Below are 18,867 nucleotides of genomic sequence, written 5' to 3'. Positions count from 1 at the left end.
GTAAGGGCAATAAAGATTTGGAACTCCCTGCCAGAGATCGTAACAATGGGAGTGGTAAGAAGAATCATTGTTTTCATTATACATTGTTCAGAATACACATTATTATAATATGAATAAATTAATGCAGAATACAGGTTGAACCCTGTGGGCAGTTTGCCTCTTTTCAACCTCACTAACTATGTAACTATGTAACTATGTAACTCCTGCACCACTACTCACCGTCACACATCTACCCCATACACTCCTGCACCACTACACACTATCACACATCTACCATATACACTTCTGCACCACTACACACAAACACACATCTACCCCCCACAATCCTGCACCACTACACACTATCAAACATCTACCCTGTACACTCCTGCACCATTACACACTATCACACATCTACCCTATACACTCCTGCACCACTACACGCAATCACACATCTCTACCCTATACAATCCTGCACCACTACACACTATCACAGTCTACCCCCTACACTCCTACACCACTACACACTATCACACATCAACCCCAAACACTCCTGCACCACTACACACTATGACACATCTACCCCCTACACTCCTGCACCACTACACACTAGGACACATCTACCCCCTATACTCCTGCACCACTACACACTATCACACATCTACCTCATACACTCCTGCACCACTACACACTATGCCACATCTACCCCAAACACTCCTGCACCACTACACACTATGACACATCTACCCCAAACACTCCGGCACCACTACACACTATCACACATCTACCCCCTACACTTCTGCAACACTACACACTATCACACATCTACCCCCTACACTCCTGCACCACCACACACCATCACACATCTACCACATAAACTCCTACACCACTACACACTATCACACATCTACCCCATACACTCCTGCACCACTACACACTATCATACATCTACCCCCTACACTTCTGCACCACTACACACTCAGACACATCTACCCCCTACACTACTGCACAATTACACCACACATCTACCCCATACACTCCTGCACCACAACACACCATCACACATCCTCCCAGTATACTCCTGCACCACTACACACAATCACACATCTACCCCTACACTCCTGCACCACTACACACCATCACACATCTACCCCTTACACTCCTGCAGCACTACACACTATCACACATCTACCCTGTACAGTCATGCACTACTACTCACTATCACACATCTACCACATACACTCCTGTACCACTACACACTATAACACTTCTACTCCCTTCACTCCTGCATCACTACACACTATCACACATCTACCTCATACACTCCTACACCACTACACACTATGACACATCTTCCCCAAACACTCCTGCACCACTACACACAATAACACATCTACCCCCTACACTGCTGTAACACTACACACTGTCACACATCGACCCCCTACACCCCTGCACCACTACACACTATGACACATCTTCCCCAAACACTCCTGCACCACTACACACTATCACACATCGACCCCCTACACCCCTGCACCACTACACACCATCACACATCTTCCCCCTACACTCCTTCACCACTCACACACCATGATAACATATCTACCACATAAACTCCTACACCACTACACACTTTCATACATCTACCCCATACACTCCTGCACCACTACACACTATCACACATCTATCCCATACACTCCATGCACCACTACACACTATCATACATCTACCCCATACACTCCTGCACCACTACACACTATCATACATCTACCCTATAGACTCCTGCACCACTACACACTATCACACACAGGGCCGGTGCTAGGGTGTTCGGCGCCCCCCTGCAAAATATAAATTTGCGCCCTCCCATACTTTACATGCAGGGCCGGGGGGGTTACCATGGCCTCTTGGGTCCCTGAGCTGCAGGAGATCCGTGTAAGCCTATGGATGTGAACTCTCTGCGCAGCGCTAGTTACGGCACTGCACAAAGACAGTGCCGTAACTAGACATTTTACCGCTGTGTGCAAGAGAGGAAATTGGCACCCCACACCTGTATGTAAAATAAGGGTAGTGCGCGCCGCAGGCGCGCACAATAAATATAGAGGCGTGGCTTCGCGGGGAAGGGGTGTGGCCACAAAATAATACCAATTCATATTACATATTATAGTAGTCTCCATTATTCAAACTATGCCGCACAGTAGCGCCACTACACCAGGTAGAGCCCCTTTTACACAGTAGGGGCGACAGATTCCGCTTTTTACACATTACGGCAGACAGCGTCCCCCTTTTTACACATTACGGCGGACAGCGCTCCCCTTTTTACACATTACGACGGACAGCGCTCCCCTTTTTACACATTACGGCGGACAGCGCTCCCCTTTTTACACAATACGGCGGACAGAGTCCCCTTTTTACACATTACGGCGGACAGCGCCCCCCTTTTTACACATTACGGCGGACAGCGTCCACTTTTTACACATTACAGCGGACAGCCCCTCCCTTTTTACACATTACGGTGGACAGAGTCCCCTTTTTACACATTACGGCGGACAGCGCCCCCCTTTTTACACATTACGGCGGACAGCGTCCACTTTTTACACATTACAGCGGACAGCCCCTCCCTTTTTACACATTACGGTGGACAGAGTCCCCTTTTTACACATTACGGCGGACAGCGCTCCCCCTTTTTACACATTACGGCGGACAGCGCTCCCCTTTTTACACATTACGGCGGACAGCGCTCCCCTTTTTACACATTACGGCAGACAGCGTCCACTTTTTAAATACAAACAAACACACATACATATACACACACACACACACAGACACACACACACACTTTCTCTCTCACAGGGGTAAATTTACTAAGGTGGGAGATTTTTAGAACTGGTGATGTTGCCCATAGCAACCAATCAGATTATATATATATTATCTGCTAGAAGCAGCTAGATAAATGGCAAGTAGAATCTGATTGGTGGCCATGGGCAACATCACCAGTTCTAAAAATCTCCCATCTTAGTAAATTTACCCCACACTCTTTACATAGCCTTAACACAATCTTGCTGGCCAGATCTTCCACAGTCTGCTAGCTGGTCCATGTAGCCCCGCCCCCTTGGTCCGTGTAGCTCCGCCTCTTGGTCTGTGTAGCTCCGTCCCCTTTCGTCAGACCGAAAACACTCCTCTCGCTGTCACAGGGGACAGAGGAGAAGGAGTCATGCTGCCGGCGCTGCTGCAGCTGCCTGTCAGTGTGACAGGGCAGGAGCAGCAGCCAGCAGCAGGGGGGACAGGACCGCGCTTCAGCTGGGATGCAGAGCAGTGAAGGCGCCTCTCCTGCCTGGCGCCTACCTGCACTGCATCCCTTGCTGAGCTGCTAGCGCCGGGCCTGATCACACATCTACACCCTACACTCCTGCGCCACTACACACTATGACACATCTACCCCCTACAGTACTGCACAATTACACACCATCACACATCTACCCCATACACTCCTGCACCACAGCACACCATCATACAACTACCCCTCACACTCCTGCACCACTACAAATTATCACACATCCTCCTCGTATACTCCTGCACCACTACACACAATCACACATCTACCCCTTACACTCCTGCACCACTACACACTATCACACAACTACCCCTTACACTCTTGCAGCACTACACACTATTACACAACTACCCCTTACACTCTTGCAGCACTACACACTATTACACATCTACCCTGTACAGTCATGCACTACTACTCACTATCACACATCTACCACATACACTTCTGCACCACTACACACTATAACACTTCTACTCCCTTCACTCCTGCACCATTACACACTATCACACATCTACCCCCTATACTTCTGCACCATTACACACTATGACACATCTACCCCCTACACTCCTGCACCACTACACACTGACACATCTACACCCTACACTCTTGCGCCACTACACACTATCACACATCTTTCCCGTATACTCCTGTAACACTACACACTATCACACATCTGTCCCCTACGGTCCTGCACCATTACCCACGATCCCACATCTACCCCTACACTCCTGCACCACTACACACTATCACACATTTACCCTGTACACCCCTACACACTAACACACATCTACCCCCTACACTCTGGCATCACTGTACACTATCACACATCTACCTCATACACTTGTGCACCACTACTCACTATCACACATCTACCGATACACTCCTGCACCACTACACACTGTCACACATCTAACCCCTACACGCCTGCACCACTACACACTATCATAAATCTACCCCATACACTTCTGCACCATTACACACTATCACACATCTACCCCATACACTGCTGCACCACTATACACTATCACACATCTACTTCCTAGACGCCTGCACCACTACACACTATCAAACATCTACCCCCACACTCCGGTACCATTACACACTATCACACATCTACCCCATACACTCCTGCACCACTACACGCTATCACACACCTACCCCATACACTCCTGTACCACTTCTCAAACCTCATATTATTAGATCAGTCTGCTTTGTTTAAATGAACTCCTTAGCAGCAATTTTAGTAATGACTTTCTAATGTAACCTTGCCTGTGGATACATGATATCAGTTCACTTACATGAAGTAACATATTAAAGAAGCAAATTGAGAAAAATCACAAGGCATGGCTAAATCTCTGAGTCTATGGCATGCAAAACTGTGCCACACATGGTGGGATGTAGCAAAGATGTATATGGATACATCTGTACCTAAAAGCTCTGATCCTGATGTAACCGGTTACAATTCTCTCGTGGTCTATAAAGTCATAACTGGGAGTCATGTTATTGTGCAGGGCACAAGGAAAATGCTGCAAAAGCTTCAACCTCTTCAGTTTATCATGGTTCTAATATCAAATTTTTGCTTCATTCTGTGATAGCTTGTGTAAGATTTACTATTTTCCTGAACCTTTACACAGCTCAGAGACCAATGCTACCCCATGTAAGACTCCTCACTATAATCATCAACAAAAGGGTCACCTTAATCATAAAGTATTCCTTATTTAAAAACACACACACACACACACACATATATATATATATTATACAAAAAGTATTCCTTATTTAAAAATAAATAATGAAAAAATATTATTAGTCTACATTAATTGGCACAAAGTTGACAAAACTATTATTTCAGGAATCCAAATTAAATAATACATTTATTTTCCTTTATCAGCAATAATATGTATACTAAATGTTTCCCAAACCCCTGTGCTAGATATGTATATTAAATACAAATATAACAAGATAACTATCATAAAATCAGAAATGGTTCATGCTGAATTTTCAAGCCTGAAGTTATAACTATCAAGTTATAACTGTAGATCTATCAATCAAATATAAACAGCATTTACCACTATACGTACTATAGAAATATCTACTGTATACAGATTGGAAGCTGCTGAATGAGATAAGAGGAATCTCCTTTCGATCAAGTGATGTTTAAAATAAGACATTGTAGTAGAAAGGTAAAATCAAGCAGTCACATATGTCACATGTCACATATGGAATATATTATAGCACATAGTTTAGTATATTAACTTAAAATTGTTCGTACTCACTACAAGGTTCAAACCTGATTGATCTAGAGGCAGAAGATGTGTCCCATCTGCTGCAGGTTGTGGTATCAAGGATAATGCAGTGTAGAGGAGCCTTCAATTCAGTATTGACTTGTGATATTACATAACCTGATGGTATAAAAGTACACGCATGGAGAAGATATAAAGTCACTTACCTTAAAAGTCTGAAACTACAGAACTTCAGGCTACAGAACTCTCTGAGAGGTTTATATTCACGAGGGCTTAGATTAAAGTGCTGGGTGCCAAGGAAATGTCATAGTACTTGGAAATATTTTATTGTCATGATTACAACTTCAATGTGGACTTTGCTAAATCTGTGTCCAATCCCAGGCTTCAACCTCACATAGACTTCCATACTATAATAAACAACTAGTTCCTTCAATCACCATACCTTTACAGTAAAAAGCCCATGAAAAGCACAGTTATCCCAAATTACTAACCGTAGGCTGTGAACTAAATAAGATGAAAAGTATTTCAAAATACATGGGTGGTCATTCCAAGTTGTTCGCTCGGTAAATTTTTTCGCATCGCAGCGATTTTCCGCTTAGTGCGCATGCGCAATGTCCGCAGTGCGACTGCGCCAAGTAAATTTGCTATGCAATTAGGAATTTTACTCACGTTTTTTTCTTCGTTCTGGTGATTGTAATGTGATTGACAGGAAGTGGGTGTTTCTGGGCGGAAACAGGCCGTTTTATGGGCATGTGGGAAAAAATGCTACCGTTTCTGGGAAAAACGCGGGAGTGGCCGGAGAAACGGAGGAGTGTCTGGGCGAACGCTGGGTGTGTTTGTGACGTCAAACCAGGAACGACAAGCACTGAACTGATCGCAGATGCCGAGTAAGTCTGGAGCTACTCAGAAACTGCACAGAGATGTCTTTTCGCTATATTGCGTATCTTTCGTTCGCAATTATAAGAAGCTAAGATTCACTCCCAGTAGGCGGCGGCTTAGCGTGTGTAAAGCTGCTAAAAGCAGCTTGTGAGCGAACAACTCGGAATGAGTGCCATGGTTGGCTTATTATAGACTCCAACTTCAATATATTGATTTATGGACAGTTTGTGTGAGATATCATTACAGTCGTTTGAGTTTCTGTTGAATTATAAAGTACTGTAGTTTAAACACGAAGGTCTCAATACAGCCTGCATACAAGCCTCTTGGGTTTCTATTGCTGGCTATTCTAATGCATGGACTCCAGTCTTCCTATTCTCCAGGTCAGTGATGTAAGTTTGTCCCACCCAGTTGCCCGAAGGCCAGATAAATATTTATGCCCCCCCTCCCCTATATATATATATATATATATATATATATATTATGAGTGTGTATGTATGTGTGTGTGTGTGTGTGTGTGTATATATATATATATATATATATATATATAATTATTATTAGTATTATTATTATAATAGTTATTATTTTATTTTTTTTATAATCTATTTATATTGAAAACAATAGAAAAAAACATACCAGTACATCATCGAAAGATATACAATGATCCGGAGAAAGAAAAAAGGTGACATTACACAAATAGTCATTATAAACATATGTGAGGCGGGCGGCGGCGCGGCGATCGGGCCGGGGTATGGAGGAACGAGGATCCGAGAGGATCCAAGTTCCTCCAATCAGCGCCTCCGGATTTGAAATGTGCGCCGGACGCGAGCCAATCGCTGCTCGCGGCTTGGCACCCAATGAGGAGTCGCCACGGCGGGCCAATCGTTGCTCGTCGCAGCGGACCAATAAGAGTCCGCCACGTCATGGCTCCGCCTCCTCCGAGCGGCTTATATCAGGCGCTGGGCGGCGGCGGGAGTTAGTTGCGCGCCGGATCCGGAGCAAAGAAGAGCTCCAGAAGACGCAGAGAGAGGAACAGCGGCGGCGGAAGAAGCGGCGCCGGAGAAGACCGACCACGGGACGGAGGAAGAAGATAGAAGACAGGACGGAGCAGGACGAAGATGCAGAGCCGGCGGCCCAGCAGCAGAGTATCGGCGGAGAGTGCTGCAGAGAGAGGGAAGCAAAAGAGCATCCAACGGATGATGGAGAGATGTTTGGGAGACTTGAATTTCGAAGCTCTGCTGATATACCTGGACGATATCATAGTGTTTGCCCCCCACTCTAGAGGAACATTTGACGCGCCTGGATGTGGTGTTGCAGCGCCTGGAGAAGTATGGACTCAAGCTCAAGCCCCGCAAGTGTCATCTTCTAAAATCGAGCTTGGAATACCTGGGGCATGTGTTGTCCAGAGAAGGAGTCTGCCCGACGCCTGCCAAGATTTCAGCAGTCCAGGACTGGGAGACGCCCACCACTACCACTGAACTGCGCGCGTTTCTGGGGTTGGTTGGATACTATCGGCGGTTTATCAAGGACTTTGCGAGAATCGCAGAACCATTGCATGCCCTGCTTCGAGGGGTGCCCACTACAAAAAAATCGCAGGTAGTGGCCTGGGGTGAGGCACAGGAGAAGGTATTTTGGCGACTGAAGGAAATGCTCACGGAGGCTCCGGTTCTGGGATATGCTGATTTTGAGAAACCATTTCTGCTCCACACTGATGGCAGCCTACAGGGATTGGGAGCAGTTCTCTCCCAAGTACTAGATGGCCGAGAACGAGTGATCGCCTATGGTAGTCGAAGTTTGAGGGAAGCCGAGCGGAACCTGGACAACTACAGTTCCTTTAAGTTGGAACTGTTGGCGGTAGTCTGGGCCATGACTGAGAAGTTCACCGAGTACCTGACCGATACCCATGTGGAAATATACACGGATAACAATCCCCTGGCCTATCTGGAAACTGCAAAACTGGGCGCCCTGGAGCAGAGTTGGGTAGCCCGGTTGGCAAAAATCATCTATAAAATACACTATCGGCCTGGGAAGAGTAACGGGAACGCAGATGCGCTGTCGCAATACCCTATGCCCATGCCCCCGACCTCGAGGTACCTCGAGGACGAGGACACTGAGGTCCCGGATTTGACCAGGATTAAATGCACAGTTACCATGGAAGGGTCACAAGTGTTTGAATGCACTGCTCTACTCCGGAGCACTGAACAGGAGTGGGCTTCATTACAGCAGAGTGACCCGGGACTGAGCGTCATTCGGCGATGGAAACAGAAGGAACATTGGCCTAGCCAGTGGGAGAGGAGTCAGCTGAACCCCTACTGTCGAAAGGCCCTGCGGAGTTGGGACCGATTACTCGTCCGCGGCGGAACACTGCGTCGACAGGTGTACCTCCACCACGAACTCAGGATGGTGGAACAGATTGCGGTGCCGGAAGCAGCCCTCCAGGCTCTGGTGACGGAAGCGCACGATGGCGGAGCCCATTTGGGGTCAGTCAAGACCTTTCAGTGGATGCAGTGCCAGTTTTTTGCCCCTCAGTTATGGACATTGGTGGAGAAAGTGTGCAGGGAATGTCGGAGATGCGGGGTGGTCAAACCGAACGAACAGCATGCGCCGGTACATACCGTTCAGACGAGTCGTCCCCTGGAGTTGTTGATGATCGATTACATTCAGATTGGGGAGTCCGTTAGTGGCCATCAATATGCCCTGGTCATGACTGATCACTTCACCAAGTTCACGGTCGTGGTCCCCACCAGGGATCAGACGGCGGAGTCCGCTACTAAAGCCATTGTCGAGCATTTTGTCCGGCAGTTTGGGTGCCCTGAGAGGATTCGTTCAGACCAAGGGGCTTGTTTCCAGGGGAGGCTGATGGAACAGCTTTGTCGACTTTATGGGATGCAGAAGTCCCGTACTACTCTGTACCATCCTCAGGGAAATGGCGCCTGTGAACGCTTCAATCGGACTTTGCTCCAGATGCTGCAGATCCTGGAGGACACCAAGAGACGGAGGTGTCCCGAGCATGTGGCCGAGCTGGTGTGGGCCTATAACAACCGGGTTCACAGCACCACTGGGTACTCCCCCTTCTTTTTGATGTTTGGACGTCCAGGGCGAGAAGCGCATGACTTGCACTTGGCCGAGCTTCGGGAGAAAGGGAGATCGTTGCCAACAGACTGGGTCGCGGAACATCAGCAGCGGTTAAAAGTGGCTCACGAAGTGACTCGGAAGAGGATAGCCGACCACACTCATGTCCCCCATAGAACTCGAGGAGCAGAGCCTTTTGACGTGGGACAGCGGGTGTTGGTCCGCATGACGCGGCCGGGCGGTAAACTAGCGGAGAAGTGGGAGGTGAAGCCTTATATTGTCCGTAGGCGCCTCACCGAGGAGGGTCCGGTTTACCAGGTGGAAGCAACAGATGGGTCTGGTCGGTTGAGAACCCTTCATCAGGATATGCTGCATCCTTGTTGGTTCCCAGAAGACGTGGAGGATGAAGGTGCCCCCGGTCTGAATAAGGCTCCATCGCCTGGGGACGACACCGTGTTGGCATCTTCGCCCTGGGTGGCTGGCCTGGGCGAATATTGGTGGATCCCAGTGGTTCCGTCTCACGACAATAGCCTCCTGGATGCTGGGGCCACCAGGCCGGTGGTGTCTCCTTTGCCTCGGCGATCTCAGCGTTCCAACCGCAGTGTGCCTGGTCCTCGGTATGCCGATCCGGATTATATATGGTCTCAGTCTTCCTTTGTCGGAACTACAAAGGACAAATGGGGGGGAAATGTGAGGCGGACGGCGGCGCGGCGATCGAGCCGGGGTATGGAGGAACGAGGATCCGAGAGAATCCAAGTTCCTCCAATCAGCGCCTCCGGATTTGAAATGGGCGCCGGACACGAGCCAATCGCTGCTCGCGGCTTGGCGCCCAATGAGGAGTCGCCACAGTGGGCCAATCGTTGCTCATCGCGGCGGACCAATAGGAGTCCGTCGCGGTGGACCAATAGGAGTCCGCCGTGTCATGGCTCCGCCTCCTCCCAGCGGCTTATATCAGGCGCTGGGCGGCGGCGGGAGTTAGTTACGCGCCGGAGCCGGAGCAGAGAAGAGCTTCAGAAGACGCCGAGAGAGGAACAGCTGCGGCAGAAGAAGCGGCGCCGGAGAAGACCGACCACGGGACGGAAGAAGAAGATAGAAGACGGGACGGAGCAGGACGAAGAGGCGGAGCCGGTGGCCCAGCAGCAGAGTATCGGCGCAGAGTGCTGCAGAGAGAGGGAAGCAAAAGAGCTGACGAAGCTCCCCTCTGCAGCCTCTCCCAACGATCCGGGTAAGCGGCCTTGGGACTGTACCACCCTCCTATAGGCCGCTTCCTCCCTAGACCACTAGGTGTTCGGGCATTAGGCCCGTGGGCAAAGTCAGGCCCTTCCGGCCTGTGGGCATACAGTCGGGCCCTCCCGGCCCGTGGGCACAAGTGAATAGGGCTCTCTGGGTCCAAGGCCACGCGCAGTCGGGGTTCCCCCCGGCCCGTGGCCCAAGCACCCAGACCCGACCACACATTAATTAGGCCCGTGGGTACAGTCGGGCCTCGGGTCCGTGCGCAAATAGGGGGCGCTAGGCCCAGTGAATAATTGCCCCGGGGTGAATAAAGGTGGCACCAGGCACTAGGCCCAGGCCACGCTGAGGTGGTAGGTAGACAGGTCCGTTTGACCTGAGCCCATAAGAAGGAAGTGCACAGGAGGTGGGCAGGCTGTACGGCGCCCACCCCCTTTCCAGTGGTAGGGATTTAAAGGAACAGCACCGTTTTAGATTGTACTCCAATGTGTGTGTTGTTACCGTGCAGGGCAAAATGTTGTTATAGACTTTGTGCATAGTTTGTGTTGCACTACTTACACTTGAGCCAGTTTGAGGACTTTGTTATGCAGTTAGTGTAGCGGACGCACACTAGATTAGAGTTAGGCCCTGCACGGCTGTTTCCAGAGGCGTAAGTTCATACCAGGTGACCGGAGGCGATATAGACAGTGGTGCCCCCACACACACACACACACACACAGCATCTGTGACTCCCATATACTACCGACAGCATTACTGACACCCATATCCCAGAAACAGCATTTGTCGCTGCCATATGCTATATCCCTCAATATCATTTTTTTTTTAAACTTGGGAGCCTGGAGCATCGGGCCAAGCAAATCAAGGTCCGCCGGACACACTATAGTGTGATATATATATATATATATATATATATATATATATATATACACACACACACACATATATATGTCTCAATACACACATACTAATACACACATATTATGTATATATAAGTATGTATATATATATATATATATATATAGATAGATATCTCTCTTTTATATATATATATATATATATATATAGAGAGAGAGAGAGAGAGATACCGGATAGGGGTATGAGCGACCTGTGGTGTTTTTATGTTGCCAAGTGTATTAAAAAGATTTATACGAATTATAAAAGTAAAGATAAAATATCAATTTATTTCACAACATTAGGAATGAATTTAAAATGCAATGCAGATGAGAGACAATTTTCTGTAAAAATTAACATATGAAAAAATGAAAAAAATATAAAGTGCTTAGCATAAAATATAGTTCGAAAATAGTTCTTAAAAAAGGGATTGTATATATGTAAAATCCTCAGTTTGGAGTGCAAAAAATAGCCTGTGCAAATAAGCTCATTTAAAAAGTGGAATAAATAGCATATGGTCTTAACTGATAGAGCAGGAGGTCTCTGGGTGAGGGCCCAACGCGTTTCGTCTCCAAGACTTCTTCATGGGGACCCCATGAAGAAGTCTTGGAGACGAAACACGTTGGGCCTTCACCCAGAGACCTCCTGCTATATCAGTTAAGACCATATGCTATTTATTCCACTTTTTAAATGAGCTTATTTGCACAGGCTATTTTTTGCACTCCAAACTGAGGATTTTACATATATACAATCCCTTTTTTAAGAACTATTTTAGAACTATATTTTATGCTAAGTACTTTATATTTTTTTCATTTTTTCATATGTTAATTTTTACAGAAAATTGTCTCTCATCTGCATTGCATTTTAAATTCATTCCTAATGTTGTGAAATAAATTGATATTTTATCTTTACTTTTATAATTCGTATAAATATTTTTAATACACTTGGCAACATAAAAACACCACAGGTCGCTCATACCCCTATCCGGTATCTCTATTCTTTGTCTTGCGGCAACATACCATTGCCGTTTTATTAGGGGGCAGCTGACGCCCAAATAACTGGGAGTTTTTTTCAATTGAGAGTTTGTGTTATCACAAGTGGCGCGGCATTCTATTGCAATTACATATATATATATATATATATACAGTATGTATATATATATATATATATAAGTATGTATATATATATATATATAGATAGATAGCTATCTCTCTTTTATATATATATATATATATATATACAGTATATATATATATATATATATATATATATACATACACACACAAACTATATATACCCACATGTACTTTTGTGTATAACATTCAGTACTTTGCTAGGATGTTACTGGGAGCCAATCCACCGCTATGTAGCTTGGAGAGTGAAGACCTGATGAGGTAAGGGGCTGGCAAAATCCTTATAACCTCAGAAAGGAAAGGCTGAGCTGTAGATCCGTGCGTGCAGACCCCAGACTGACCCTAGGATCAGACAGGACACACGCGCTAGCAATGACTCCATTCAGAGATCTGAGCTCCCAGCCAGCAACATTCAGTTCCTGCTCCCAGCAACCCAGCACATGCGCTCAGCGGCGCTGATAGCAGCGCTGAAGAGGGAGCCTCCCCAGCCACAATAGCAAAACCCCCCTCCCCTCTGTCACATGGGCCAATGCTCTGTTAAGGCCCGCGATGGAGGGGTTCAACACACGGGCTCCCGGGTCTCTGCTGTCACACAGCTGCAGCAGCGGCAGGTATGCTACCGCTCACTGCAGAAGTGTCCTGCTCCTCTGTGCCCCCCTGGTGGCTAACGCCTGGCGGCAAAAGGCTCCATTGCCTCCGGGAGTTACGCCACTGGCTGTTTCTCTCTTTGCCTCCTTACAGGGACCTGTAAGTGGAGAGGATCGGAGTACAAGACATAGGACGGTGAGTAACATCGGTCTGTGTGTTCCTTCTGTGTATCCCTATCTGTCTACCTTCCTTCAGGGCGAACGGTGAGCCTTGCACGCCGGTGCAAGGTAGAATTTCCACCTGGTGCGAGAGTGCCAATAGGTGAAATTCGGGCTCTGAGGCGGACGGCTGGGATGACCCTCACCTAGCCCAAAAGCACTATTTTCCTTGGCTCCGGAGGGCATTTCGGTCCACAGTTAGGAGGACGGCACTCAATAATCTCCTTCCTCCTAGGTCATCGTGTTCGGGTCCGGCAAAAGATTCTTCAGGTCCGTTGAAGGTTCCGGCACCTGAAGGTGAGAGAGAGTGGCGCCTGGTGAGTACCAAAACCACACCTGTACGGCAGCAGGCACCACCACACGCACCGCAGCACCTCTCACACATATACAATAAGTCTAGCATGTCACTGCATAATATGAAAAATAAACATAAGTCCATTGTAAGAAGAAACAAAAAAAAAAGAAATACATTTCAAATCCGATTAAAATGGCATGTACATCAATTTAAAGTAAATATAAAGAAGGAAGAAAAGGGGTGTAGAGTGGGGGGAGGTGTGAAACAGAGTAAGAGGAAAGGGAGGAGAAAAAGGTGAAGAAAGATCGGGCCAGTTTCGAGGTATCTCAATTAAAACATATTGAAGCACTTGCGGTAGAAAAGAGGCCTCAACTACTTGCTGAAAATATATAGTCTTTATAGGAAGCTGAAGTTTTATAATTTAACCAAGAGTGCCACATGATGACAAGTCAGCTACCCTATCTCTAGAGGTCAAAAGAGAGTCTTCCATGTTCATGTAATAGTCTATCCTGGAAAACCATGCTTTACGCGTAGGGGGGTTAGTGGATCTCCACAGAACAGGTATCATGGATCTAGCCGCATTGCTCAAATGTCGTATTAATGATGTTTTATAATTTGATAGAGCCATGGAGGATTGGTTCAGCAGCCAAAAAACTGGGTCAGAGGGAACAGTGGTATTAAGAATATTCTGGGAGATAGCCATTGGCGTTTCTATAATGGTTGCAATGTGTGCGGTGCACACGGTCCCCAGGACTCCATACACATTGCTCCCATTTAAATACTTACCTTACTGGAGTCCAGCGGCGGGTGCAGCGTTTGCGGTGGAAATCGCCGCCAAAATGGCCACCGTGCATTAGAGATGAGCGGGTTCGGTTCCTCTGAATCCGAACCCGCCCGAACTTCATGTTTTTTTACACGGGTCCGAGCGACTCGGATCTTCCCGCCTTACTCGGTTAACCCGAGTGCGCCCGAACGTCATCATCACGCTGTCGGATTCTCGCGAGGCTCGGATTCTATCGCGATACACGGATTCTATATAAGGAGCCGCGCGTCGCCGCCATTTTCACACGTGCATTGAGATTGATAGGGAGAGGACGTGGCTGGCGTCCTCTCCGTTTAGAAAATAGATAGGAGAGTGAGAGTGAGACACTTCATTTACTTACTGGAGCTTAGGAGGAGTTATACTAGTGACTGATGACCAGTGACCTGACCACCAGTGCAGTTTTATCATTTATTATTATTTAATAATCCGTTCTGTTCTTGTTCTCTGCCTGAAAAAAACGATACACAGTGACTCAGTCACATACCATATCTGTGCTCAGCCCAGTGTGCTGCATCATCTATGTATAATATCTGACTGTGCTCACACAGCTTAATTGTGGGGGAGACTGGGGAGCAGTTATAGGTTATAGCAGGAGCCAGGAGTACATATTAAACAGTGCACACTTTTGCTGCCAGAGTGCCACTGCCAGTGTGACTGACCACTGACCAGTGACCTGACCACACTGACCACCAGTATAGTATATTGTGATTGTCTGCCTGAAAAAGTTAAACACTCGTCGTGTGACTTGTGTGGTGTTTTTTTATTCTATAAAAAACTCATTCTGCTGACAGATAGTGTCCAGCAGGTCCGTCATTATATAATATATACCTGTCCGGCTGCAGTAGTGATATATATACATTTTTTATATCATTATTTATCATCCAGTCTATACTAGCAGCAGACACAGTACGGTAGTTCACGGCTGTAGCTAACTCTGTGTCGGCACTCGGCAGTCCATCCATAATTGTATACCACCTACCCGTGGTTTTTTTTTTCTTTCTTCTTTATACATACTACATCTCATTATCATCCAGTCTATATTAGCAGCAGACACAGTACAGTACGGTAGTCCACGGCTGTAGCTACCTCTGTGTCGGCACTCGGCAGTCCATCCATAATTGTATACCACCTACCCGTGGTTTTTTTTTTCTTTCTTCTTTATACAGACATACTACATCTCATTATCATCCAGTCTATATTAGCAGCAGACACAGTACAGTACGGTAGTCCACGGCTGTAGCTACCTCTGTGTCGGCACTCGGCAGTCCATCCATAATTGTATACCACCTACCCGTGGTTTTTTTTTTCTTTCTTCTTTATACATACATACTACATCTCATTATCATCCAGTCTATATTATCAGCAGACACAGTACAGTACAGTAGTCCACGGCTGTAGCTACCTCTGTGTCGGCACTCGGCAGTCCATCCATAATTGTATACCACCACCTACCCGTGGTTTTTTTTTTCTTTCTTCTTTATACATACTACATCTCATTATCAACCAGTCTATATTAGCAGCAGACACAGTACGGTAGTCCACGGCTGTAGCTACCTCTGTGTCGGCACTCGGCAGTCCATCCATAATTGTATACCACCTACCCGTGGTTTTTTTTTTCTTTCTTCTTTATACATACTACATCTCATTATCAACCAGTCTATATTAGCAGCAGACACAGTACGGTAGTCCACGGCTGTAGCTACCTCTGTGTCGGCACTCGGCAGTCCATCCATAATTGTATACCACCTACCCGTGGTTTTTTTTTTTTTCTTCTTTATACATACTACATCTCATTATCATCCAGTCTATATTAGCAGCAGACACAGTACGGTAGTCCACGGCTGTAGCTACCTCTGTGTCGGCACTCGGCAGTCCATCCATAATTGTATACCACGTACCCGTGGTTTTTTTTTTCTTTCTTCTTTATACATACTACATCTCATTATCATCCAGTCTATATTAGCAGCAGACACAGTACGGTAGTCCACGGCTGTAGCTACCTCTGTGTCGGCACTCGGCAGTCCATCCATAATTGTATACCACCTACCCGTGGTTTTTTTTTCTTTCTTCTTTATACATACTACATCTCATTATCATCCAGTCTATATTAGCAGCAGACACAGTACAGTACGGTAGTCCACGGCTGTAGCTACCTCTGTGTCGGCACTCGGCAGTCCATCCATAATTGTATACCACCTACCCGTGGGTTTTTTTTTCTTTCTTCTTTATACATACTACATCTCATTATCATCCAGTCTATATTAGCAGCAGACACAGTACGGTAGTCCACGGCTGTAGCTACCTCTGTGTCGGCACTCGGCAGTCCATCCATAATTGTATACCACCTACCCGTGGTTTTTTTTTCTTTCTTCTTTATACATACTACATCTCATTATCAACCAGTCTATATTAGCAGCAGACACAGTACGGTAGTCCACGGCTGTAGCTACCTCTGTGTCGGCACTCGGCAGTCCATCCATAATTGTATACTAGTATCCATCCATCTCCATTGTTTACCTGAGGTGCCTTTTAGTTGTGCCTATTAAAATATGGAGAACAAAAATGTTGAGGTTCCAAAATTAGGGAAAGATCAAGATCCACTTCCACCTCGTGCTGAAGCTGCTGCCACTAGTCATGGCCGAGACGATGAAATGCCAGCAACGTCGTCTGCCAAGGCCGATGCCCAATGGCATAGTACAGAGCATGTCAAATCCAAAACACCAAATATCAGTAAAAAAAGGACTCCAAAACCTAAAATAAAATTGTCGGAGGAGAAGCGTAAACTTGCCAATATGCCATTTACCACACGGAGTGGCAAGGAACGGCTGAGGCCCTGGCCTATGTTCATGGCTAGTGGTTCAGCTTCACATGAGGATGGAAGCACTCAGCCTCTCGCTAGAAAAATAAAAAGACTCAAGCTGGCAAAAGCAGTAGCACCGCAAAGAACTGTGCGTTCTTCGAAATCCCAAATCCACAAGGAGAGTCCAATTGTGTCGGTTGCGATGCCTGACCTTCCCAAAACTGGACGTGAAGAGCATGCGCCTTCCACCATTTGCACGCCCCCTGCAAGTGCTGGAAGGAGCACCCGCAGTCCAGTTCCTGATAGTCAAATTGAAGATGTCAGTGTTGAAGTACACCAGGATGAGGAGGATATGGGTGTTGCTGGCGCTGGGGAGGAAATTGACCAGGAGGATTCTGATGGTGAGGTGGTTTGTTTAAGTCAGGCACCCGGGGAGACACCTGTTGTCCGTGGGAGGAATATGGCCACTGACATGCCTGGTGAAAATACCAAAAAAATCAGCTCTTCGGTGTGGAAGTATTTCAACAGAAATGCGGACAACAGGTGTCAAGCCGTGTGTTGCCTTTGTCAAGCTGTAATAAGTAGGGGTAAGGACGTTAACCACCTCGGAACATCCTCCCTTATACGTCACCTGCAGCGCATTCATAATAAGTCAGTGACAAGTTCAAAAACTTTGGGCGACAGCGGAAGCAGTCCACTGACCAGTAAATCCCTTCCTCTTGTAACCAAGCTCACGCAAACCACCCCACCAACTCCCTCAGTGTCAATTTCCTCCTTCCCCAGGAATGCCAATAGTCCTGCAGGCCATGTCACTGGCAATTCTGATGATTCCTCTCCTGCCTGGGATTCCTCCGATGCATCCTTGCGTGTAACGCCTACTGCTGCTGGCGCTGCTGTTGTTGCTGCTGGGAGTCGATGGTCATCCCAGAGGGGAAGTCGTAAGCCCACTTGTACTACTTCCAGTAAGCAATTGACTGTTCAACAGTCCTTTGCGAGGAAGATGAAATATCACAGCAGTCATCCTGCTGCAAAGCGGATAACTGAGGCCTTGACAACTATGTTGGTGTTAGACTTTACGTCCGGTATCCGCCGTTAGTTCACAGGGAACTAGACAATTTATTGAGGCAGTGTGCCCCCGTTACCAAATACCATCTAGGTTCCACTTCTCTAGGCAGGCGATACCGAGAATGTACACGGACGTCAGAAAAAGACTCACCAGTGTCCTAAAAAATGCAGTTGTACCCAATGTCCACTTAACCACGGACATGTGGACAAGTGGAGCAGGGCAGGGTCAGGACTATATGACTGTGACAGCCCACTGGGTAGATGTATGGACTCCCGCCGCAAGAACAGCAGCGGCGGCACCAGTAGCAGCATCTCGCAAACGC

At 47.0% G+C, this 18,867-nt stretch overlaps 1 protein-coding gene across 1 annotated transcript in view; it reads right to left on the bottom strand.

The window, feature by feature from the left end:
• Positions 1-5,810, bottom strand: part of LOC134949242 (cytochrome P450 2F2-like) — a 182,031-nt gene extending 176,221 nt beyond the window's left edge. The window contains exon 1 of the mRNA XM_063937718.1: positions 5,760-5,810. The gene's annotated coding sequence lies outside the window, so the exon portion shown is untranslated. The remainder of the gene's footprint in view (positions 1-5,759) is intronic.
• Between the last annotated feature and the right edge of the window lie 13,057 nt (positions 5,811-18,867).

This window comes from Pseudophryne corroboree, chromosome 8, assembly GCF_028390025.1.
Source record: "Pseudophryne corroboree isolate aPseCor3 chromosome 8, aPseCor3.hap2, whole genome shotgun sequence".
Taxonomy (NCBI): domain Eukaryota; kingdom Metazoa; phylum Chordata; class Amphibia; order Anura; family Myobatrachidae; genus Pseudophryne; species Pseudophryne corroboree.
The sequence above is the reverse complement of the archived record's forward strand: the minus strand, read 5'-3'. Positions and strand labels throughout refer to the sequence as shown.